This window comes from Lactuca saligna, chromosome 6 (genome assembly GCF_052625555.1).
Source record: "Lactuca saligna cultivar CGN05327 chromosome 6, ASM5262555v1, whole genome shotgun sequence".
Lineage (NCBI taxonomy): Eukaryota > Viridiplantae > Streptophyta > Magnoliopsida > Asterales > Asteraceae > Lactuca > Lactuca saligna.
This window is the reverse complement of record NC_136422.1, coordinates 152,654,683-152,680,838: the sequence shown is the minus strand read 5'-3', so window position 1 is coordinate 152,680,838 and position 26,156 is coordinate 152,654,683. Positions and strand designations below refer to the sequence as shown.

The window sequence follows — 26,156 nt, the reverse complement described above, 5'->3', positions numbered from 1 at the left end:
ATGTTTTGTTTAATTTGTTCATCTACACACTTTTAGTCGGTTTCTAAGTAATCTACCAGTTACCTGATACCAGTAAAACCCTTGAGTTTTCAAAATTGTTCGTATTTACCCTTAAGTTTTCAAAATGTTCAGATTTATCCTTACTTTGATTATTATTATTATTATTATTATTATTATTATTATTATTATTATTATTATTATTATTATGACTACTACTACTACTAGATATGTTTAATACGTTTCTAAATGTATAAAAATATTTTTATAGATTTAAAAATACATTTATGCATGTAAATATATATATATATATATATATATATATATATATATATATATATATATATATATATATATTAAATACAAATAAAGCATATTTATATATTTAAAAATATATTTATACATGTAAATATATTTTTATTTGTATTTAACAGATATAAATATATATTTACTTTGTATAAAAACTATGGTATGCGTATAAATATGAAATAAATACATATTTATAATTAGTAATATGCAATTACATATAATTATATCTTTTATACAATATAAACCTTATATATATATATATATATATATATATATATATATATATATATATATATATATATATATATATATATATACCTACAAAATACAAATGAATACATTTTTAATATATAAATATGTTTTTAATAGAATACATAGCTTTTGAAATGTATAAAAATATTATATATATATATATATATATATATATATATATATATATATATATATATATATATTTGAAAATATATTATATACATATATTAAAAAGCCTCGTGTTTATGAACAGTAAAATTGACCAATTTCAGACTTTTAACGCAAGAATTCGTACATATTCAAATTTTACACAATACTTTTCACATATTTAAAATTTCGTCCTTCTGGCTTGTATCCTCCTTCCCTAATCTAAAATTCTCAACATCATCGGTGTTTCACAATTTCTTCGGACTCCTCCCTTTCTTCTTCTCCGACTGTGTGGGTTTGACATCTTCTATGTCTTCTCGATCAAAATTTAGGATTCCAAATTCTGGGTTTGACGTTTCAGACATTTCCACTTTTGTCTCCACCAAACGTCTGTGCTTTGTGGCCGCCTCCAACCGTCTCTATTGCAATTTGAAGTCTGGGTATGTTCTCTGTCGTTTGTATATCCTTTTGATTTTATGTTTTCAATTTTGAATTTCTTCCTTACCAACATTGTGGGTTTCACGTTCGAATTCTGGGTATAATGTTTCTTACACCAAGTCGATCAAGAACTTCGAATTCTGGGTATGACGTTTATGACACCATCTCGACCATAAAGTTAGGATATCGACTCCCGTATTGTTTTTCTGTTTCATTTTGAATTTCGATTTTCAGTTCCACTTTCAAACATTTTTTGGAATCGATCACGCATAATAATCACGCCAAAAATCATAAGTTGATTACCCATTATAGTCTTCCTCTTGCAAATAATTGTAGTCGTTCGTGGTTGGTCTGCTGCGGTTTGTGGAAACCGGAAAAAGAAATCTCATATTTTTTCTGCTTTTCTCTAATTTTTGGTAAGTGATATTCTGAAATTCTTATTTCAGGATTTTGATTAATGATCAGTAAGAAGTAGATTATTGCCGCCACCAACCCCCTGTGCTATGTTAATGTTTGGAATTTCGGTATGTTGTAAGTTGTTTCCATTTGATTTTGATTTTCTGTTCAGTTACTCTTCCTTATGTTTTTTTTTGTGCGATGGTTCCTAATCTATAGGTTTGATCTCTAAAATCAGTTTTCGGTATTACCACCACCGAACTCAGCTACCGCCACGACGATAATTGGACGATGTTTTATTTTATTTTGTTTTTAATTTTTATTTCTTTCAAGTCAGACTCCACGAACTCTATCCCTAAACTATCTCAGGTTTTTTAGGTAATGTTGGTGTACTCAGTTATTGGAAGCACATAAGCTATATTCATATTTCATATTGGGGTGGTAATTGTTTTAGGCATAACTCAAGATATATGGAGGGATATGAAGAAACGAAGGTTTGTCTCATCATGTAAGTTACTCTGTAAGTATCTGATTATGCAAGATTGTTCCTTTCACATATTTATGCTTCAATACTTTGATTTCACCCGGTCATCACAATAATCATATTCTAGGTTTATGTCTCGGTCCTTAAAGCATTGGAAAGCTTTGATTCTTTCCCTTTGTTTCAATTCAACTTAACGAAACAATTGGCATTCTATTTTTTTTCTTTGTTTATTTCTACTATATATTTCATATCATACCTTCTAACCATACAAGATATTATGTAGACAGTTACCCTAGATGGTGAAACTGGCCTTAAGACATAACACAAAAGATATACACCAATTCAATTCTATTACTTCAATGAAACTCCAGATGGGTGGTGCCTGATTCTTAATTCTTATCTAGATGCTGAGACAAATGACTATGGATATTGAGAAGAAAAACTATGAAGGCATCAAATATCATCTGATTTTGTTAGTAATGTTGTAATTATGTGCCTTTGTACATGATACTTCAATATTAAAAAAATAATGGAATTTCATTTCTATATGACAGATGAACCTTTTATTTAGAAGAAGGTTGTACCAAAAGGACAAGCCTCATCCTCACAACTTTTATTTGTACATACCAAATATGGTTAGCCCACCACTACCAGGTGCTTTCTCTACATGTCAGATCACATCTTCTAATGGATGTGTGGGAAGGTAATATTTTGTATTTTATCTATTTGTGGTCTTCTCTTACTTTATCTCAGTTTTTTGTTAAAAGTATTGTATGTATGTATACAATACATAAATTGAATAGTTGATGATTGATCATGAGCATATTTGCAGGCAAAACTATGATGGAAGGTGAAAATGGTATTATACAACCGAGTAATAGTGAACATGTATCGTCAGTCTTTTGGTTGTGATGAACAAATGGTAAGTTCGAATGGTATAAAATGATTTAGTATAGGTCAACATCTTCAGGTTTTTGCTTTTAATTCATCTAGATTAAGAGGAAGAGACCAATCTAAGGTTCGAAGTCAACATCATCAGTTTTATGAAATCTTTTTTAAAATAAAAGACAATTTCATACAGTTACTCTCATATAGTTTTCTTACAATGAATTTGTGAACTGATTTTTATTTCTTAATATACATATTTGGTAGATATTGGATGGAGATTTTTCGTGTTTGAATGAAGGATATTTTTGTTATTAGATGATTATGACCAACTTACTTTTATTAGACATTTTCTATCAATGGTTGATTAGCGTACACTACCGAAATTTAAAGCCATTGATGTTTGTAAAGATGGAGGTGTTCTAAGAAGTATGTAACGTCATAAAATTTCCAACCAAAAATTTTCATTTTTACAACCATTAAGACATGAGTAATTAATTTAGATTTCCAAAATAACGTCGTAGTCTCTAACGATTACATAACAAAAGATAAAATAGTTTCCCCGAGTGTGTGTACGATCACGCTGGCGCCTTCCCACGGTCCTCACTCGTACCTGAAACACATAAGCAACAACTGTAAGCATAAAGCTTAGTGAGTTCCCAAAATACAACATACGCACATACGCCTTTCCAGGCCTTGACCTTCCGGTCCATGTATTTCAGGGGACTTCCGTCCCGACTGGGTAAACCTTCCGGTCCTACCCACATCAACCTTTACATTCCATATGACCACGCCTTCCGGCCCATATCAAACATATCATACATGTCACATATAGCAAATAACTTAACACACATAAAGTATATATTCCATATCATAATCGACCTTCCGGTCACATAGTCAAAACCCTTCCGGGTACAGTATAGTGAGAAGACTCACCTCGTATGCCTTGCTAAACTGCTACCCGTAAATCCTGGAATCACACGGGCTCGAATCCTCGAGCTGAAATCCTCCTACGATATATATATAAATCTATAAATATTACTTGAACCACTAAGGTGGACCATTCAACTCAAGTCAACACCGGTTGACCCGGTCAGCAGTCTTTAGTTAATTTGGACTAGACTCGGCGAGTGCACAATAGTGACTCGGTGAGTCTACGCGTTTTTACCAACTCTCAAGAATTTTCCCTTTGACTCGTCGAGTACTCCCCTGACTCGACGAGTTCCACCTGGGCCTGAATCACAGGGTCACCGCGACTCAACTCGCCGAGTCTAAGGCCAACTCGGCGAGTCCCATCCTGACTCGGTCCACCTGTCAAAACCTTTCCAACTCTCTGCGACTCACTGAGTCGCCCACAACTCAGTCCAGTCTACACACAAGATGGTCTCAAAGACAATCTTCAAGTGACTCGTCGAGTCTGTTCTTCAGACTCGGCGAGTCCATGCCATGCACCAGCTAAAACTGGCTCTTGCGGTCAGATCCGTTCCATAAATACATAGATCTGGCCTTCCCAAGCTTATTTGTCACGTAAAGTCTCAGTCTTGGTTGCCATGCAATGCATACAAGGCTTATTTTGAAGAAACAACCTTCAATATGGCAAGTATAGCTTCTAATTCAAATGGATGGGCATAAAGCTTGTCATAAGGGGTCTCCTGGACCTGCTAAAGTCCAAATCTAGGTTCCATGTCTCCATGGGACCTCTCATACTTCTTATTCAAGCCAAGAAAGGCAAGAAGAAACCCTAGATTTGGCCCATCAACACAAAACACGAAGATTGGCTCAGAAAGTTACCTCAAGAAGACCCCCTTGATGAAATGGCAACAGATCTAAGCTCCCCAACACTTCAAGCTTGCTCCTCTCCCTCCTTTCCTTGCACTAACACACAAAATGAAGAACAAAAGGCCTTCAAACACACACACAAGGGCTTACAGACGTATGGAGGCTCTTAGGGTTCAAGGTGGCCGCATATGAGGGCCATAAGGTCCTTTAAATAGAGCTTAGGGCCGGGGAATTAGGGTTTCATTAAACAGCACGGACTCGTCGAGTCCATCCCTTGGACTCGCCGAGTCCGGACGCGAACCCCCGCTAAAAACCGCGACCCGACTCGACGAGTTCAACCACCAACTCGCCGAGTCCCCTCACAGAATGCCAAAATATATAAGGAAATGAAGATACCTGGGGATCCGGGCTGTTACAAATCTCCCCCACTAGAATAAGACTTCGCCCTCGAAGTCCCGCTTAGTCAAAAAGCTCCGGATGCTGCTCCCGCATCTCCCGCTCCGGCTCCCAAGTCATCTCTGATCCCTTCCGATGCTGCCACTGAACCAATACCAGGGGCACCTCCTTGTTTCTCAAAACCTTGATCTTCCGATCTTTGATGGCTACAGGTCTTTCTGCATAATTCAGACTTGCATCCACCTGAATATCTCCTAACGGAACCACCGCTGATTCGTCGGCTATACATTTCCGCAGCTGCGACACATGGAAAGTGTCGTGAATCTGTCCCAACTCTACTGGCAAGTCTAAACGGTAGGCTACCCGTCCCACCCTTGCAATCACGCGAAAAGGACCAATATACCGGGGCCCCAACTTGCCCCTCTTCCTGAATCGAATCACTCCTTTCCAAGGAGAGACCTTTAGGAGCACGAGATCACCAACCTGGAACTCAAGCTCGGACCGTCGCCTGTCTGCATAACTTTTCTGCCGGCTCTGAGCGGTCAGCAACCTCTGCCTGACCATCTGAATTTGCTCGGTCGTCTGAAGCACGATCTCCGTGCTACCCATAACCTGCTGTCCCACCTCACCCCAACAGATGGGGGTGCGACACCTCCGCCCATACAACAGCTCAAAGGGCGGCATACCAATGCTCGAATGATGGCTGTTGTTATACGAGAACTCTGCTAGAGGTAGATAGGTATCCCAGCACCCTCCGAAATCCAACACACATGCCCGAAGCATGTCCTCGAGCGTCTGAATGGTCCGCTCACTCTGGCCGTCTGTCTGAGGATGATATGCTGTACTGAAATGCAACCTAGTACCCAACTCTTCATGGAATTTCTTCCAGAACCTGGAAGTGAAACGCACGTCACGGTCCGAAATAATCGAGATTGGCACCCCGTGCCGAGATACTACTTCCTTCACATATAACTCGGCCAACTCCTCCGCAGAAGAGCTCTCACTAATAGCTAGGAAATGAGCGCTCTTTGTTAGTCGATCCACAATTACCCAAATCGCATCGACTCCTCTCACCGTTCGCGGTAACTTGGTAATGAAATCCATAGAGATTTGTTCCCACTTCCATTCGGGAATCTCTAGCGGTTGCAGCTTACCGTGCGGTCGCTGGTGTTCGGCCTTGACCTGCCGACAAGTCAAGCACCTCTCGACGAACCAAGCGACATCCCTTTTCATACATGGCCACCAGTACTCCTTCTTGAGATCCAAATACATTTTCGTAGCACCAGGATGAATCGAGAATTTCGATCGATGTGCCTCCTCCATCAAAATAGTGCGCGCACCGCCCACAAACGGCACCCAAATCCGCCCCTGAAAAGTCATAAGCCCCCGACCATCCGTAACAAATCCTGGTACCTGACCCACCACCCGTTCCTTCTTCTGGTGTTCCGGCTTTGCAACCTCCATCTGAGCCCCTCGAATAATGTCCAGAATCGGGGTCAAAACCGTCAACCTCATACAAATGTCTCGGATCGGGGCGCTATCCGCCCTACGGCTCAAGGCGTCGGCTACCACATTAGCCTTGCCCGGGTGGTACAGGATCTCACAATCGTAATCCTTCACCACATCCAACCACCTCCTCTGACGCATATTCAGATTTGGCTGATCCATCAAGTATTTCAAGCTCTTATGGTCCGTGTAAATCGTACACCGAACCCCGTACAAGTAGTGTCGCCAGATTTTGAGGGCAAACACCACCGCCCCCAATTCCAGGTCGTGCGTGGGATATCTCGACTCATGAGGCTTCAACTGCCTCGAAGCGTACGCTATCACATGACCCCTCTGCATAAGTACCGCCCCCAAACCCGATATAGAGGCATCACAATATACCACAAAGTCCTCCATCCCTTCCGGGAGTGCAAGCACTGGAGCCTCGCACAATTTCTGACGAAGCGTCTCAAACGAAGACTGCTGCTCCGGTCCCCATGAAAACGCAACACCCTTCCGGGTCATCCTAGTAAGTGGCACAGCGATCTTGGAGAAATCCTTGATAAATCTGCGGTAATATCCAGCCAAACCCAGAAAACTCCTGATTTCGGTGGGCGATCTCGGCACCTCCCACCTCAGCACCGCCTCAATCTTGGCCGGGTCGACCAATATCCCTTTCTGGTTCACAAGATGCCCGAGGAATTGGACCTCTCGCAACCAGAAATCACACTTGGAGAACTTGGCATACAACCTCTCCGATCTCAAAACCCGAAGAATCTCCCGCAAATGCTCCTCATGCTGGTCCCTAGTCTTCGAATATACCAAGATATCATCGATGAATACGATCACCGACCGATCCAGCATCGGTCGGCACACCCTGTTCATGAGATCCATGAATGCAGCCGGGGCATTGGTGAGCCCAAAAGGCATCACTACAAACTCATAATGTCCATAACGAGTCCTGAAGGCAGTCTTTTGGATATCCTCCTCGCGAACCCTCATTTGATGATATCCCGACCTCAAGTCAATCTTGGAAAACCAAGATGCCCCCTGCAACTGATCGAATAGATCGTCGATCCTAGGTAACGGGTACCGGTTCTTAATCGTCAACTTGTTTAACTCCCGTTAATCGATACACATCCGATGAGAACCATCCTTCTTTTTGACGAACAAAATCGGCGCTCCCCAAGGCGAGCTACTGGGTCGAATGAATCCCTTCCCCAACAGCTCCTGAAGCTGCGAGGATAATTCCAGCATTTCCGGTGGAGCGAGACGGTAAGGCGCCTTGGCGATGGGCGCCGCCCCCGGAACCAAATCGATACGAAACTCCACCTGCCTCTCCGGAGGCACGCCTGGTAACTCCTCGGGGAACACATCCGCAAACTCGCGTACAACCGGAACGTCATCAATCGAATTGGGCCTCTCCGCGGTCACACGAGTATCCATCACATAGGCTATGAATCCATCACAGCCCTGCTGCAAACTCTGCCTTGCCCTGGCCGCCGAACAAAATGCTGACCCACACCGGGTCCCTTCGCCATAAACCGTGAGCACTCCCCCACTAGGGTCTCTAATCATCACCAGCTGTCTCTCGCAGTCAATGACAGCTCCAAACTTACTCAACCAATCCATTCCCACGATAATGCAAACATCCCCCATAGCTATAGGGACTAAGTCTATAGGAAACTCGACCCCAAAAATCTCGAGTACGCATCCTCGAATCACCTCGGTGGCGTATACTGCTCTCTCGTTTGCTATAGCAACTCGCAGGGGATGACTCATCGTCTCCCGATCGATATCGATGTACTGGCTAAAGGCCAGCGAAACAAAGGACCGACTCGCACCTGAGTCGAACAATACCAAAGCAGGCACATGATTCACAAGAAAAGTACCTACGCATATAGGAATATAAGCATAATGTCTCAGCATAAATGTAAATACGTGAAAGAATACATACCGACCACTACATCAGGCGCCGCGCGGACCTCTTCCGCAGTCAACTGGAAAGCTCTCCCACGAGCCTTCGGGGCCTCGGTCTTCACTGGCCGAACCTCAGGAACCCTGGCAGCAAGCGAAGATCCCTGGCGAAGCTGGGGGCACTCGGCCTTCCGATGGCCAGTCTGGTTGCAATGGAAGCAGACCATAAATCCCTTGGGGCAATCCCTCGCAATGTGCCCCTCCTTGCCACACTTGTAGCAAGCACCCAATCGACACGCCCCCTCATGACCCTTGCCGCACTTCCCATAAGTACGGCTCTTCTGTCCTACGGATCTCAAATCAGCGGACTTGGTCCGCTTGGCTGCCGGCTGCGACTGCGTCGGCCGCCGATCCATCCGCTGAGACTCGGCCTCCTCCCTGGCCTGGGTCTCCAACTCGATCTCCCGCTTCCTGGCATTCGCCTGAAGCTCAGCAAAAGTCTGATATGATGAGTTCGATACGAACTCCCGGATGTCTCTCCTCAGCACTCCCAAATACCGGCTCATCCGAGCCTGCTCCGTGGACACCTGCTCGGGGCAGAACATCGCCCTCTCATGAAACTTCCGCGTGATCACTGCAACCGAATCATTACCCTGCTTGAGGGTCAAGAACTCCTGAACCAACCGTTCCCTCTCTACCGGGGGAACATACTCGTCTCTGAACATAGTAGTAAATCTCTCCCAAGTCAAGGCTGAAACCTCCGCGAGAGTGAAGTTCGCCGTCACGAACTTCCACCAATCCTTCGCTCCCAGGCGGAGCTGGTTCAGGGCGAACCGCACCCTCAGATGCTCCGGACATGAACAAGTATAGAAGCATCCCTCAATATCGGCAATCCACCTCATCGCAGCAATCGGATCCTGAGTCCCGTCAAACTCTGGTGGCTTCGTGTTGCTGAACTCCCGGAACAGCAACGAGTCACCCCCCTGTGGTCTGGCAGCAGCCACAGCTGCGGTAACTGCAGCAGCGGCAGCCTCAGACAACGCGGCATACCGCTCATCAAACGTCTCCATCAGCGTGGTCTTGATAGACCCAAACATTTCCGGAATCTCGGCCCGGATCGCTGCAGCTACCTCCTCATGGATCATCTGACGGAGCTCCTCGTCAGTCACCCCACTCGTGCCAGGTCTGTGTCGTGGTCCAACCATGATGTCTCTGAAATACAACAAAAGAATATCAGAGACCCTATCGGGCAAAAATCGCACTCGATAACGCAGTCCTGCTCAGTTTTCGATACTCAGGGGTTCCCACTTGGCTGCCTACTGACCCGGTGTCCTTAGCAGTACGGGCCCAATACTGCCAGTTACACCGCGTCGGTATTCACCCAAGTCATCCTCCCCAACCTCGAATCCTGAGCACTCTATTCTTTTCATACTCTTGTTACTCACTCGCTCTCGAGCACCCCAAAGAAGCAAGTTTTTCCTAGACTAAGGCATCACAAAATCAGGCCACTCTAGCCCTAATATGTATACCTAGTCTACTAGCATGCGTATCATATCATATCATATATCGTAACACATATAATAAGAGTATTTTGGGGATTTTTACCGTTCGGGCGCTGGCTGACCGTACACACTTTTTCTTCGTCGGTCGTCTCACCTTTCAAAATTTAAATTTCGATTGTTTAAATTAAAATTTTTTTTTGTAAAAACAATTTTCTCTAATCCCCGGCTTGAGTCCAGTTACACCCGAAGGTGTACCCGAATCCCTCAAACCAAGGCTCTGATACCAACTTGTAACGTCATAAAATTTCCAACCAAAAATTTTCATTTTTACAACCATTAAGACATGAGTAATTAATTTAGATTTCCAAAATAACGTCGTAGTCTCTAACGATTACATAACAAAAGATAAAATAGTTTCACCGAGTGTGTGTACGATCACGCTGGCGCCTTCCCACGGTCCTCACTCGTACCTGAAACACATAAGCAACAACTGTAAGCATAAAGCTTAGTGAGTTCCCAAAATACAACATACGCACATACGCCTTTCCAGGCCTTGACCTTCCGGTCCATGTATTTCAGGGGACTTCCGTCCCGACTGGGTAAACCTTCCGGTCCTACCCACATCAACCTTTACAGTCCATATGACCACGCCTTCCGGCCCATATCAAACATATCATACATGTCACATATAGCAAATAACTTAACACACATAAAGTATATATTCCATATCATAATCGACCTTCCGGTCACATAGTCAAAACCCTTCCGGGTACAGTATAGTGAGAAGACTCACCTCGTATGCCTTGCTAAACTGCTACCCGTAAATCCTGGAATCACACGGGCTCGAATCCTCGAGCTGAAATCCTCCTACGATATATATATAAATCTATAAATATTACTTGAACCACTAAGGTGGACCATTCAACTCAAGTCAACACCGGTTGACCCGGTCAGCAGTCTTTAGTTAATTTGGACTAGACTCGGCGAGTGCACAATAGTGACTCGGCGAGTCTACGCGTTTTTACCAACTCTCAAGAATTTTCCCTTTGACTCGTCGAGTACTCCCCTGACTCGACGAGTTCCACCTGGGCCTGAATCACAGGGTCACCGCGACTCAACTCGCCGAGTCTAAGGCCAACTCGGCGAGTCCCATCCTGACTCGGTCCACCTGTCAAAACCTTTCCAACTCTCTGCGACTCACTGAGTCGCCCACAACTCAGTCCAGTCTACACACAAGATGGTCTCAAAGACTATCTTCAAGTGACTCGTCGAGTCTGTTCTTCAGACTCGGCGAGTCCATGCCATGCACCAGCTAAAACTGGCTCTTGCGGTCAGATCCGTTCCATAAATACATAGATCTGGCCTTCCCAAGCTTATTTGTCACGTAAAGTCTCAGTCTTGGTTGCCATGCAATGCATACAAGGCTTATTTTGAAGAAACAACCTTCAATATGGCAAGTATAGCTTCTAATTCAAATGGATGGGCATAAAGCTTGTCATAAGGGGTCTCCTGGACCTGCTAAAGTCCAAATCTAGGTTCCATGTCTCCATGGGACCTCTCATACTTCTTATTCAAGCCAAGAAAGGCAAGAAGAAACCCTAGATTTGGCCCATCAACACAAAACACGAAGATTGGCTCAGAAAGTTACCTCAAGAAGACCCCCTTGATGAAATGGCAACAGATCTAAGCTCCCCAACACTTCAAGCTTGCTCCTCTCCCTCCTTTCCTTGCACTAACACACAAAATGAAGAACAAAAGGCCTTCAAACACACACACAAGGGCTTACAGACGTATGGAGGCTCTTAGGGTTCAAGGTGGCCGCATATGAGGGCCATAAGGTCCTTTAAATAGAGCTTAGGGCCGGGGAATTAGGGTTTCATTAAACAGCACGGACTCGTCGAGTCCATCCCTTGGACTCGCCGAGTCCGGACGCGAACCCCCGCTAAAAACCGCGACCCGACTCGACGAGTTCAACCACCAACTCGCCGAGTCCCCTCACAGAATGCCAAAATATATAAGGAAATGAAGATACCTGGGGATCCGGGCTATTACAAAGTATACATGAGATTATGATAAGATTTTCATCTTCTTGGAGTTTGAAGCTGAAGACCAATGTACTTGGGCCTACAAAGGTAAATAGTACTTTATTAGGTGTTTGAATGGGCTCGTATTTTTGTCAATTGTGTTTTTGAATGGATAGAGCTTTGAAAGTATGATGTCCTAATAAGGACAAAAAGGTGAAAGCTCAACACAAACTTTTTATAAAAAGAACACCCATTAATATGGTTTAAAATATTAGTTTAAGTAATAATTTAATATAGTATTTGATAAAACCATCGATTGTTGGTAGATGACTAAAGTGGGTATAAATGGGTTATGGATTAAATTAGTTAACTTTAAATATTCAAATGTCAAATCCACATGAGTATTGGTAAATGACATCTAGCAATGGATTCAAATGGAAAATAGAACTGAAAGTACATTGTTTTACTAAGAAACTATGCCATTCTATTATATTGGAATGTAGAGTCTCGAGCTACATACTGTAAAGTAAATTAAATTTTCATGCTTCTATTTTAATATATTATGTGACAATAAATTAATAAATTATTATGACAAGGAAGTTCCAAGACCTAATGAAAAGAATACCATATTTAACGGAATACCGAAAGACAACAAACTAAAAGCAAAAGCAAAACCCAAATTTTTATTGGTAGCAACTGCTAATCACAACACATAAACATTATACAAGAAATAAAAATTTTAAAAGCACACACACCACTCCACTTACTAACTGTTAGTCTAACTGGCTACTGCTTTTGTAATGTATTACCTCACTGCATCCACATATTTCCATTGTTGGTAGGTAAGTGTCGGTTCCAACACAATTAATGATATTACCTTTTTCTCATTCATATGATACTATGGTATTGCATTATATGTAAGTTAGTTACATTAGATGCTTGCTTTCATTTCAAAATATTTTTTATATAGAAGAATTGACGATAGTTATGATAGAAAGTGATTCCCAATGCTATATTTGGGTTGTTTTTTTCTAAGTATAATGTCATAATAAGAGAAATGTTGAAAGTACAATGCTCAAAGTGGGTAGATTTGTCGAAATATAATGACTTGTGATGGAAAGAAATGAAAGTAGGATTTTAACTTGAGGCATTACTAATATGTATATTTATAACTTTGTTATGTGTAGGTAGACTTAAGTAAACCTGAACACCATTTAGTGTTTTCGACTGTTTCTGATTTTTAACTTAAAACAATACACTGCTTATACAAACGTTCCAATCTGTGGAAACAATTACCATTTATTTAATACTATTTGTTACATGCCCTTTTTCTACCTTCGTAAGTGTAGAATTCTAAACAATAATTATTTAATACATTTACCATTTGAAAACGGTGGCAAAAAACCAACAAAAAACGTGACCCATGGTTCACCACGGGTTCACACACTAGTTTATATTAATAAGAATATTTTTATACATTAAAAAACGTAATAATAATAATAATAATAATAATAATAATAATAATAATAATAATCAAAATAATATTCAAAGTAAGGATAAATCTGAACATTTTTCAACACTTAAGGGTAAATTTGAACAATTTTGAAAACGTAAGGGCATTACTTACATCAGGTAACCGGTAGGTTATTTGGAAACCAGCTAAAATGTTATAAATGAACAAATTAAACAAAACATTCGACTTTACTGGACCTAAAACACATCCAATGGTAAAACCAACATTTTTGTGAAAATTTAAGGACTTTTATATCATTTGCTATTTCTTCTACTGGTGGATAAACTATAATTTCAACAATATTCAACTCCAGGTGTTTGGATAATCGCAAAAAGGAAAAGATTTTAGTGATTGTTTTCTTATGCACATATTACCTATTATGTTTATCTTTTCTTCTTTTATTATTTAGATTGTTGTGTAAGTTTCTTGTTAGCAAAATCAAGAATATCTATAAACAAGGATGCTAAGGTTAAATAGTAAGATATGAGAAGTTTAGAATTGGATTTTGTAAGGAGAACCTGATTCTCAAATCTAAGTTCTCAAATCTAAGGGAACTTTATGTTTTCTTTTAATCATTAGGTTACTATTGTATTAGATTTGCAAACAATTATTTTTAAAAATAATTTATATGTTTTGTCCATAACTATATAATCGTTAATTTAAATTACTATAAATTGGTTTGACTATATCAATAATGTTCTTTATATGATTAATGAAAAACTAATCAAGTGGTACAATGAAATATCAAATTTAGAAAACTTAAAACAAAAAACATAATCAATCAATCATGAATATAACATTGTTCTACTTCAAATAAAAAAGTAAAGCAAAGTACCAAATGTACCAAATGTAAATGAACATAAAATGATAAAATAAAATACAAAAAGGGTTTATTTGGAAATACAAACTAAATTTTTTTATTTAAAAAAACACATCCAACCTTTTTAGATTTTAGTTTATATGTTTTATAATATTTTTATACATTTTAAAAGTTTACAACTAATTTGGCCGAATATTTTATACAAACAAAATATATAATTAAAAAAATACAACTTACATCTTCTATCTTATAGTTTCAAATTTCAGTTATCAATTAGTTTTTCTAAACATACTACGTCCCGTGCGTTTTGACATTTACTTTTTTATATTTTGTTATTACAAATAAATTTGCAATTATTAACAAAAGTAATTAACATTAGGGAATCTTATAAAAAAAACTCCATATGAGTGTAGGTGTGTGTCATCCTCACACATATATGTCCTCTCGTTTTTTTAGAAACATCCTTAGCATTTAGACTTCATAAAAGGTTTAAAAAATATTTTTGGTAATTAACTTTTATTTTATGTATTCTAAATAAACATAGCAATTTTTTATTTAGATTGTCTCAATTTAAAGAAAGTAATACTTTTTTTATTATTATATTACAATCTAACCAAATGGCTTCTAGTCCAGTGATATCCGGTATTGCCTTTTCTCTTGAGGTTGAGATTTCAAATTCCGTTGTAGACATATGAGAATTTAAGGAGTAAGTTTAGTAATATGTTAGATTTGCTATATATATATATATATATATATATATATATATATATATATATATATATATATATATATATATATATATATATATATATACTATTTGTTACTTTTATTATTGTATTTAATATTATTACTTTTATTTATAACAAACTAACATTTATACTTTCATATGCAAGACTTCATTTATGACGTGTCCATGATTTTTTTATATCAGATTTTATCTATGAAACAAAAAAGATTGACTATATTTTATATCTTTAGTAGTTTTATACGTGATTAAGGTTTTGTTAGTATTTATTTTTATTATACTTATCATGAGCAATGAGTCATATATTTACTTGAAATAGCAAAAAAAAAAACTGTTTAGATATCAGTTTTTATTAAGAAATAAAATATTTTTCCTCAAAAAATTATATAACCTAATCATGTAATTGAATTACAGTTTATAACTAATACCGTAATAACTACAATATTTATGGTAACATAAAATTTTAAATTATACAAATTTATTTCAATATCTCACAATACTTGATGTTTTTCATAAATGAAAATCAAATTATAAAAAAATAAAATTTAAGAAGCCCTATCTTAATCTTCTAACATTCATTTAAAAAAAACCCCAAAAAGTTGAAGGTATACCCTGTGATAAGGGCAACTCTAATCATACATTATATTACACAAATTTTGTGTTTTAAAGGGCTAGAATACCCCAATGGACCTTTAAATTTAGCGCCATTTTAACACCACATATAAAAGCCAAATGTAAAAGTCCTTAAAACCCACCATTTTAGAGGTTGATTATAATTCAAACACTATTTTAATGCTAAACAATTATCGTTTTAGTTTGTGGTTGTATTTATTTATTTTTCATAATTTTTCTCTCCAAAATCAAACCTATGAAATGCTAAGCTCATACGACTTTAAAAAAGTCAAAAAGCTTATGTGAGAATATGTTAAAGATACTAGTACTTCCTACACAAATACAGAAAAATTATAATGAGAAGCTCCAAGAATGATGAATGATGACATGATGTGTATAACAGAACTATTCATTTTAGAATAGGTAGACTTGGAATTATATATCATTTTACCTATTCCGTCGTTATTGGGCTGATACAAAAATACATTAGAAAAAATACCTAGAAAATAGGAAATCCAGCTAACAGCACGTGGAGAGATGTTAGGCTAATCCTAGATCTTATCCGATTATGACTCATCTTCAAGACTTCAGCACAAACTATTCTCAATTGATCAGTTCTGACTTGGTCTTCAAGTACCCAGATAAGTACCGCATATGCTGGTTTTACATGATCAAGGTCACAGAGACTACACTTCGAACCATGTATTTAATGGAGACCCATGTTATATAACCATGAGAATGATCACCTGCTTCCTCATTTGTGCGACTGAAGATCACCGAGTATGTGGCTTTCTCGTTCATCTGCGTAAAATTGATCTTGTTGGGCCTAACACTCACCGATACTCCTTTTGGTGCAGTAATCGTGACAACATATGATGTATAAGCTTCTCCAACATTTGTCACTGTCCTTGTAAATGTCTGCGGTGGTCCCAGTTTAACAGCAAACGAAGGATAATTTAGCTGGCCTTCCGGTATGCTAGATTTCATTGAACATTTAATCGGCCGATGTGCAATGATCCCAATTTGTTCATCACTGTACCCAAGCCCACATAAGTAGGGTATGTAATCATCAGGTTGGATATCATAGATCAATCCAGGATCATTGGCTTTTGATGGGTTAACATGACCCGAACCCGTAGCAAATAGGTCAGCTGGTCGGAGTGTTTCATCTACTATTGGTGTACCTTTGAGATTAACAAGGTCTGCAGAAGTCATTATAGCCGACTTTATAGCTGCTGGTGTCCAATTAGGATGAGTAGCTTTCAGCATTGCTGCAACACCGCTGAGATGCGGGCATGACATTGACGTTCCAGACAGCAGGTCAAATGAGGGCTTTCTGCTAACGCTTCCCCATGCTGCTAGAATGCTAACTCCTGGTCCAATAATGTCCGGTTTCAGAATTCCTGCGCTCACTGTATTCGGGCCTCTAGAAGAGAATGCCGCGACAAATGGAGCTAAAGGATCTCCGATTACTGTTCCTTTGAACAATAAAGCTGCCATTGGTGTAAGTGTGGAGTTAATGTAAGCTTTGATCTTTTCTCCAGCTGCGTAACTCACATGTGTTGCAGGGAGGACATGTTCATCGGCATTTAGGCTGAATCCTTCTTCTTCTTGATTCATCAATATCATAGCTGCACCACCTGCCTTCTTCACCACTTCTCCTTTGTCTATTCTAGATGCCACTCCTCTCTCACACAACACCACTTTTCCCTTTACATCCATACCTTCAAGTGATCCGTTGACACATAACTTTGAATCTTGTTTCTCATTAGCACCAGCGTACACGAGTGGTGAAAGTGTAGAAGAAGGGGAGCCTTTCGGCTGAAATAAAGATTCACCATCAAATTCTTTATTGTTTCCCAGTTTTGCGGTGGCTTTGATTTTCCGGTCGGTGGTGCTAGCACCAACTGTTAGAACCCACGGCGCTAGATTTGTTGCAGTGCCATTAATCGGACCGAAGTTCCCTGCTGCACAACTCACAAAGATTCCTTTCCGAACTGCAGCAAATGAAGCTATCGCGATGTTGTCCTGAAAAAAGGGCAACTTTTCATCCAACCCAAGAGACATTGATATCACGTCAACTCCATCAGCCACTGCTGCATCAAGCCCCGCTAGTATGTCACTATCAGGGCAATCTCCATTGGAGCATACTTTGTAAATTGCCAGATGAGCATAGGGCGCCATTCCGGCGGCTGTTCCACCTGCAGCACCACCGAATGCTTCTGCATTCTTAACAAATCGTCCAGCAGCTGTGCTTGCGGTATGTGTCCCATGTCCAAATTCATCCATTGGTGTCGTGCTTATATTTGAAGCCATTGCACCAATTGTAAAGGATCTTGCACCTATGAGTTTGTTGTTGCAGGTTGAGGCATTGAACTCACACCTTCCTTTCCATTTAGAAGGTGGAGGTGGTATTCCATGGTCGCTAAATGAAGCATGATCCTGTAGAATCCCAGTGTCTAACATTCCAATGATGCTACCCTTCCCAAACTCGGATTCTTTCCAAATTCCTGATTTCAGATGCAAACCCAAGAATTTAGGGGTATGAGTCGTTTGAAGCTTCAAGATTCTTTCTTCACGAGCTGATACAAACCCATCTCTTTTACTCATGGCTTCAATATCGGCGTCAGTGAGTCTTGCTGCAAAACCACTGACAACATTTTGGTATGAGTAAAGTAATGGTTCCTCTTTCTCTGAGGATGCAAGACGAAATGGGAGGAATGATCGATGATATGCCTTCAGATCTTCGCTGCTTATTGTAGATAGTGAAGCTACTTGTCTCTTTACATGGACAATGTAATTTTTCAAGCCAGTACTACTTACAAGTGTCTTTTCAGTTTCAGTACCTCCTGCAGCAATGGTGACAGAGAATGTAAGGAGTAGTTGGATGAAAATTAGGCGTGCGTTGATAGTCATCCGTGACAGGCGTTTACAGATCATGGAGAAGTCAAGAGGGAGGTTTAGAATAATTTGCTATATATGTTTTTTTAAGAACTATGTTTATAATTTGTACAAGGGTTTAAGTAGTTTTAGCAAATACAAATTATTTGGACATTTTAAGTTTTGGGTTAAGTTTTTGTAGTTAGATCCAAAAACTTATAATAAGAAAAAGTAATTAGCTTTTGGTAGATGTAGATCTCATGGTATATTTAAATATATAAAAAAACACATGTTCATTTTTATATATAAAGATAAGGTCAACATGGAAATGATAGTCAACTTGCGTACACAGAGAGCCAACCGACCAAAATAACCTCAATTCTATTTCCCACGACTAAAAGATTAACATCAAAGTTAAATAAGTTATCTATATCAATGCAATATGATTTTTCTTTATCATAAAGTAGCCATAAATTTTAAATGATTTGTGAAATGGGCTACGAAATTATATCTGGGCTTCAAAGTAGACCTCTTTCCATGGTTCCCTATATTTAAGGCAAAATAATCCAATTGCCCAAATCAAGAATACAATCAATTAAAAACAGTGCTTGTATTCTTGCTAAGATATGAAAATAACTTACTCCCTCCTTGTTAGAACAGTTCAAACAATGCTACTATTAAAGTAATCACTATCGCTGCTTACTTTGTAAGACTTCCCCAAAATCCAACAAGAAAGATCAAATATCATGCATTCACCCAATTAAATCAGCCCTATCCCACAATCCAAAAAGAAATGCCAAAATCCAAATATCATCAATGAAGTAAGCTGTCTCCAACAACATCCCCCATGTGCTATATATATCGAATCCATAAACATCAAATGAGAAATACGCTCAAAATTTTCAATAATCATGGAGAGGAAGAGATATAACGTTTTACCACAACTTTATATTCTATTGATTCTAACTTTCACAAGTATCTTTGACACCACTTCTGCAAATGCCAACCAAGCAGAAACATATATTGTCAACTTAGAATCTCCTAATGGCATAGTGTTTGCTAAACCAGAAGACCTACAAAGTTGGTACCATTCTTTTTTATCATCAAGCAGTATCGGATCGAATAAAAAACCGAGCATCCTCCATGCATATCACAATGTGTTCATGGGGTTTGCAGCCAAGCTGTCTGCAGATCAAGTAAAAGCAATGGAAAGTATAGATGGATTCGTATCTGCAAGACCTGAAAGAATTTACAAGCTCCATACAACACATACTCCCAGATTCTTGGGGTTACACCAAAATTTCGGATTCTGGAGAGGATCAAACTACGGAAAGGGAATCATAATCGGGGTTCTAGACACTGGAATCACACCGGGTCATCCTTCTTTTGATGACAAAGGAGTCCCTCCTCCCCCTCAAAAATGGAAAGGTAAATGTGAAGTTGCAGGGTGTAACAACAAGTTAATTGGAGCAAGGGATTTTACTGATAGTGCTTCCGGTTCACCTCTTGATAATGAGGGACATGGGACCCACACTTCTAGTACTGCTGCTGGAAACTTTGTGGATGGTGCTAATGTATTTGGAATGGCTAAAGGCACTGCAGTGGGAATGGCACCCCTTGCTCACGTGGCCATGTATAGAGTGTGTGATGATTTTGTTTGTTCTGAAAGTAACATCTTAGCAGCCATGGATGCAGCCATTGAAGAAGGAGTAGATGTGCTTTCACTCTCACTTGGTGGAGCTTCTGTTCCATTTTATGAAGATGGTATTGCGGTTGGTGCATTTAGTGCTATTCAAAAAGGAATCTTTGTAAGCTGTTCAGCTGGAAACTCCGGGCCTTTCAATTCAACTTTGTCAAACGAAGCTCCATGGATTCTCACAGTTGGTGCTAGTACCATTGATAGAAACATTAGAGCAACAGTTCATCTTGGAAACAAGGCTTTGTTTAATGGAGAATCTTTATTTCAACCACAAGATTTCCCTCAAAACTTTTTGCCTCTGGTTTACCCAGGTTTGACCGGTGGTCAACAGGCAGCATGGTGTGCGAAAGGATCATTAACCAACATTGATGTGAAAGGAAAGGTAGTGATATGTGATAGAGGTGGTGGCATAGCAAGAATTGAGAAAGGACAAATAGTAAAAGAGGCAGGAGGAGCTGCCATGATTCTACATAATCAAGTCACAGATGGGGTTTCCACAGTAGCAGATGCTCATGTTCTTCCTGCATCACATGTTGGTTATGAATCCGGTGTCTCAATCAAGACATATTTGATTTCAACCCCATCTCCTGTTGCTACAATCACATTTCATGGAACTGTAATTGGGAATAAAACAGCTCCCGAGGTGGCATCTTTCTCATCCAGAGGGCCAAACATGGCAAGCCCGGGTATCATTAAGCCGGACATTATCGCCCCTGGAGTTAGCCTTCTTGCAGCCTGGCCAGTGTCTGTTGAAAACAGCGCACACACAAAATCAACATTTAACATGATTTCAGGCACATCAATGGCATGCCCTCATCTTGCTGGGATATCAGCATTGTTGAAGAGCGAACATCCTGATTGGTCTCCTGCAGCTATTAAGTCAGCAATCATGACATCAGCAGGTCAGGTAAACCTAAATGGTGACCCAATCGAGGATGAGAGAGAGCTCCCTGCTGACATCTATGCCATAGGTTCTGGGCATGTCAACCCGTCAAAAGCTAATGATCCAGGGTTGATTTTTGATATAAAACCGGATGATTACATACCTTATTTGTGTGGTTTAGGATATACAAGCAAGCAAGTTGGAATCATCGTGAAGAAAACAGTTACTTGCTCAGAAGGAATAGAAGAAGCAGAACTTAACTATCCTTCCTTCGCTGTTACTCTTGGAGTTGATGATGGAAAAGCCTTCGAGAGGACAGTAACTAATGTTGGTGAAGCTAATTCAAATTACACCATAAAAAGTTTTTCTATTCCAGGTGGTATGTTTTTAGGTATTAGCACTACGGAGCTCAAATTCACTGAATTGAACCAAAGTTTGACATATCAAACGTTCTTCCTACGGAATAGAGATTTTGAGGTCACAACTCCATATGCGGAAGGATATATAACTTGGGGTTTTGGTAAATACTCGGTCAGAATTCCATTTTCTATCAAGTTTGTCTGAGGGGGGACAATCAATTAGTGTTGTAAAGCATCATATACGTTTTCCAAGTTTTTTTTTTTTTTTTTTTTTGGTATTTCCATTCTCTATCTGTTTTTTGATGAAGAACATGGATGTTCGTCATTAATAATACTAATGCTTTTTGTTTGTCATTAATATTATCATTCCAATGCAACCACATTTAATCCTGATTGTCGGTCATTATTAAGTATCTTCCTCTAAAACAATCAGTAAAATTGGGCTAATCAGGAGAGAAGCAAAAAACTTTCCCAATTTGCCCTTCCCTATTCAACTTACTCAGAAAAAGAACGCATTGTTCACTTCGTTTTTTCACCTCCATCATCATCATTGACCTCTCCACTGCGTTTTTTCACTTCGACATACATTATCATCATCGACCTCTCAAAAAAGTATGTGTTTTACTTTTTCCTTCCTGCGGTTTTATTTTTCCTACTGATTAGTATCTCTTCCCTTCGGTCTTGCACCCTTGGAGAGAGTGGAATAAATAATTTGTTAGAGAGATAAGTCGGGGCACTATAGTATTTATCACTTCATTTGTGAAATGGTTTTTGTTTGCTTAGTGTCGTTGGGCTAAATATCCTTAAGGATCGTCCTCGTTTTATTGTTTAATCAATTTTGTTTATATTTTACATACATGGGTTCTAAAAATATGCATATCATATTTATTTGACTATAATTAATTAAGTCAATACCATGAATGACGATCCCATTACCCACTTTTAAAAAAGATAAGCAAATGATTCATCATCAGGAGTTTGCTAAATCGATATCTTTCGGTCAATACAAATGTGAGTAAATCATGAGTAACTGTCGAGAAATGAATCTATATTCATGAATCACAAGTCTATAACTTGATGCTTACATTTAACAAACTAATATCATTCTCTTATTTATTTATATTTAAGAATTTTTACTCCGAGTGTTATTGTTGTCAAAAATATCTACTAGGCTGTACATAGTATGTTATGTTTCTGAGGTTTTAGTACTTGATACCCAACGCTCAACATTAAATGCAGTTGACAGTGTAATGATATGATCATGAATAACAAAAGTATTATTAATGGTGAACTACCATGCTCTTCATCAATGGAAACAAACCAGAAAGAGAGTGGAATTGAACAAAAACTTGGAAAATTTATTTAATTCTGTATCACCACGGTTGTTAACTAATTCCCCTCACACAAACTTGATAGAAAATGGAGTTCTGACAGAGTATTTACCAAAACCCCAAGTGATAAATCCTTCCGCATACGGAGTTTTGACCAGATACTGACTATCCCGTATGAAGTACATTTCAAATGTCACTTTTTGGTTCAATGCAGTGAACTTAAGCCCCCCAGTGCCAACACCTAAATTTAAACCATCTGGAATAGAAGAACTTGTTATGGTGTAAGTTGAATTAGCTTCACCAACATTAGTCACTGTCCTTGTAAAAGTTTTGGAATCCCCTACTCCTAAAGTAACAGCAAAGGAAGGATAGTTGAGTTGTGCTTCTGGAATTACTTTTGAGCATGTAACTCTTTTCTGCACGATGATTCCAACTTGTTTGCTTGTATATCCTAAACCACATAAATAAGGTATGTAATCATTGGGTTGTATATCAAAAATCAATCCCGGATCGCTAGCTTTTGATGGGTTGACATGCCCAGAACCTATCGCAAAAATGTCAGCAGGAAGCTCTCTCTCATCCTCGATTGGGTCACCATTTAGGTTTACCTGTCCTGCTGATGTCATGATTGCTGACTTAATAGCTGCAGGAGACCAATCAGGATGTTCGCTTTTCAACAATGCTGAAATCCCAGCAAGATGAGGGCATGACATTGATGTGCCTGAAATCATGTTAAATGTTGAGTTTGTGGTTTTGTTTTCAACAGATACAGGCCAAGCTGCAAGAACGCTAACTCCAGGCCCAATAATGTCGGGCTTCACGATTCCTGGGCTTGCCACGCTGGGCCCTCTGGATGAGAAAGATGCAACCTCGGGAGCTGTAGTTACACCAATTACAGTTCCACGAAAGATGATGGTGGCAACAGGAGATGAGGTTGAGTTCAAATATGTCTTGATTGACACACCATCTGAATAGCCAACATGTGATGCAGGAAGAACATGAGCATCGGCTTCTGTAGAATCGCCATCTGTGACTTGATTTATGAGAATCATGGCTGCTCCTCCTGCGTCTTTTACTGTTTGTCCTTTGTCAATTCTTGCTACACCACCTCCTCGATCACAAATCACTACCTTTCCTTTGACATCAATGGATGTTAATGATCCTTTCGCACACCATGCTGCCTGTTGACCACCGGTCAAACCTGGGTAAACCAGAGGCATAAAGTTTTGAGGGAAATCTTTTGGTTGGAATAAAGATTCTCCATCAAGCAAAGCCTTGTTTCCAAGATAAACTGTTGCTCTTATGTTTCTATCAATGGTGCTAGCACCAACTGTGAGAATCCATGGAGCTTCGTTTGACAAAGTTGAATTGAAAGGCCCGGAATTTCCAGCTGAACAGCTTACGAAGATTCCTTTTTGAATAGCACTGAACGCACCTACTGCAACACCATCTTCATAAAATGGAACGGAAGCTCCACCAAGTGAGAGTGAAAGCACATCTACTCCTTCTTCAATGGCGGCATCCATGGCTGCTAAGATAGCACTATCAGAACACCCAACATTATCGCACACTTTATACATGGCCACGTGAGCAAGTGGTGCCATTCCTACAGCAGTGCCTTTAGCCATTCCATAAACATTCGCTCCATCAACAAAGTTCCCAGCAGCTGTACTAGAAGTGTGGGTCCCATGTCCCTCATCATCAAGAGGTGAACCCGAAGCACTATCAGTAAAATCCCTTGCTCCAATTAACTTGTTGTTACACCCTGCAACTTCACATTTACCTTTCCATTTTTGAGGGGGAGGAGGGACTCCTTTGTCATCAAAAGAAGGATGACCCGGTGTAATTCCAGTGTCTAGAACCCCGATTATGATTCCCTTTCCATAGTTTGATCCTCTCCATAATCCTAGATTTTGATGCAATCCCAAGAATCTGGGAGTATGTGTTGTATGCAGCTTGTACACCCTCTCATGTCTTGCAGATATGAATCCATCCATGTTTTCCATGGCTTTTACTTGATCTGTAGACAGCTTGGCTGCAAACCCGGTGAACACATTGTGATATGCATGAATCATGCTCGGTTTTTCATCCGATCCAGTGCTGCTTTCAGACAAATAAGAATTGTACCATTTTTCACGTTCTTCTGGTTTAGCAAACACAATGCTGTTTGGAGAATCTAAGTGGACAATATAGGTATCCACTTGGTTAGCACTCACAGAAGTGGTGTCAAAGATGTTGGTGAAAGTAAGAATCAACAAAAAAGAAAGTTCTGGTAGGAAGTTATATCTCTTCCTATCCATGATTATTGAACAATTTGAGTATATATCTTGTTGAATGTTTGTAGATTCTATATATATATATAGCACACAGGACGTTTTTGGATAGAGCTTTATTGATGGTATTTGGCAAATGATCTTTCTTTTTGGATTTTGGGAAAGGGCTAAGCTAAAAAAAAAAAAATCATACATAGTAAGTAGCTATGGGGATTACTTCTAAGCAGCATTGTTGAATTTGCTAACAAGGAGTAAATTAGTTTGATATAACCAAGAATAGAAGCATGATATTTGGTTGACTTTTTCGATTAATTTTGGCTAAAGTTAAGAACTTGTATCTATTGAACGGATCTTATTTAATTTTTAGGCATTGTATTAATCTGATTTACTAACAGCAGGGCCCTGCCGCAACGACTTTTGATGGACAATAAATTTAGTCTGCTAAATTGGGCTTAATTATTCATTTTTTAATGAAGGCTCTCAATGGCCTAAGAACTAATGTAAAGAAAATACAACATGCAAAGAAGTCTTTTTGACTTTTAAAGTTCAAACACCGTCTAAATTACTCCTCCGGTTGTATTGTCCTCAAGAGTTATTCACAAAATAAGTTTAACATTTTAACTTAATTTTTGTTTGATAATTTTGATATGTAATTTTATGTTTATTTGAATTTGGTAAATTTGACCAAATTGTCGTGGTTTATGTGAGTTTGCTTTATGTCAATTGTATTTTCTTTAACTAAAACATGTTACAACTTACAAGCATACAATTGCTAAACCATTTGATCATGTTAAATATTTTACAAGTAAACATTATCGATAAATCGTTATTACAATATTCTATTTTAATTCTTTTACTATTACTACTTTATATTTTAAAAATGTAGATGTCGATAGTAGAGAAAATTATTTTGTATTAAGATGATATGTTATAATTAAATATATTATTTGTGAACTTTTTTCTAGCACGGACGACCCCTCAAATTGTAGATTGTAATGAACATTTTTTTAGAATTTTTCTGATGTATTGT

The 26,156-nt window shown here is 39.0% G+C and overlaps 3 pseudogenes; 1 reads left to right on the top strand and 2 right to left on the bottom strand.

The window, feature by feature from the left end:
* Positions 1-16,362: 16,362 nt before the first annotated feature.
* LOC145002050 (subtilisin-like protease 4 pseudogene) lies at positions 16,363-18,641 on the bottom strand (annotated as a pseudogene).
* Positions 18,642-19,492: 851 nt separating this feature from the next.
* LOC145002051 (subtilisin-like protease pseudogene) lies at positions 19,493-21,800 on the top strand (annotated as a pseudogene).
* A 978-nt stretch (positions 21,801-22,778) lies between these two features.
* Positions 22,779-25,228, bottom strand: LOC145001080 (subtilisin-like protease pseudogene; annotated as a pseudogene).
* Positions 25,229-26,156: the final 928 nt, after the last annotated feature.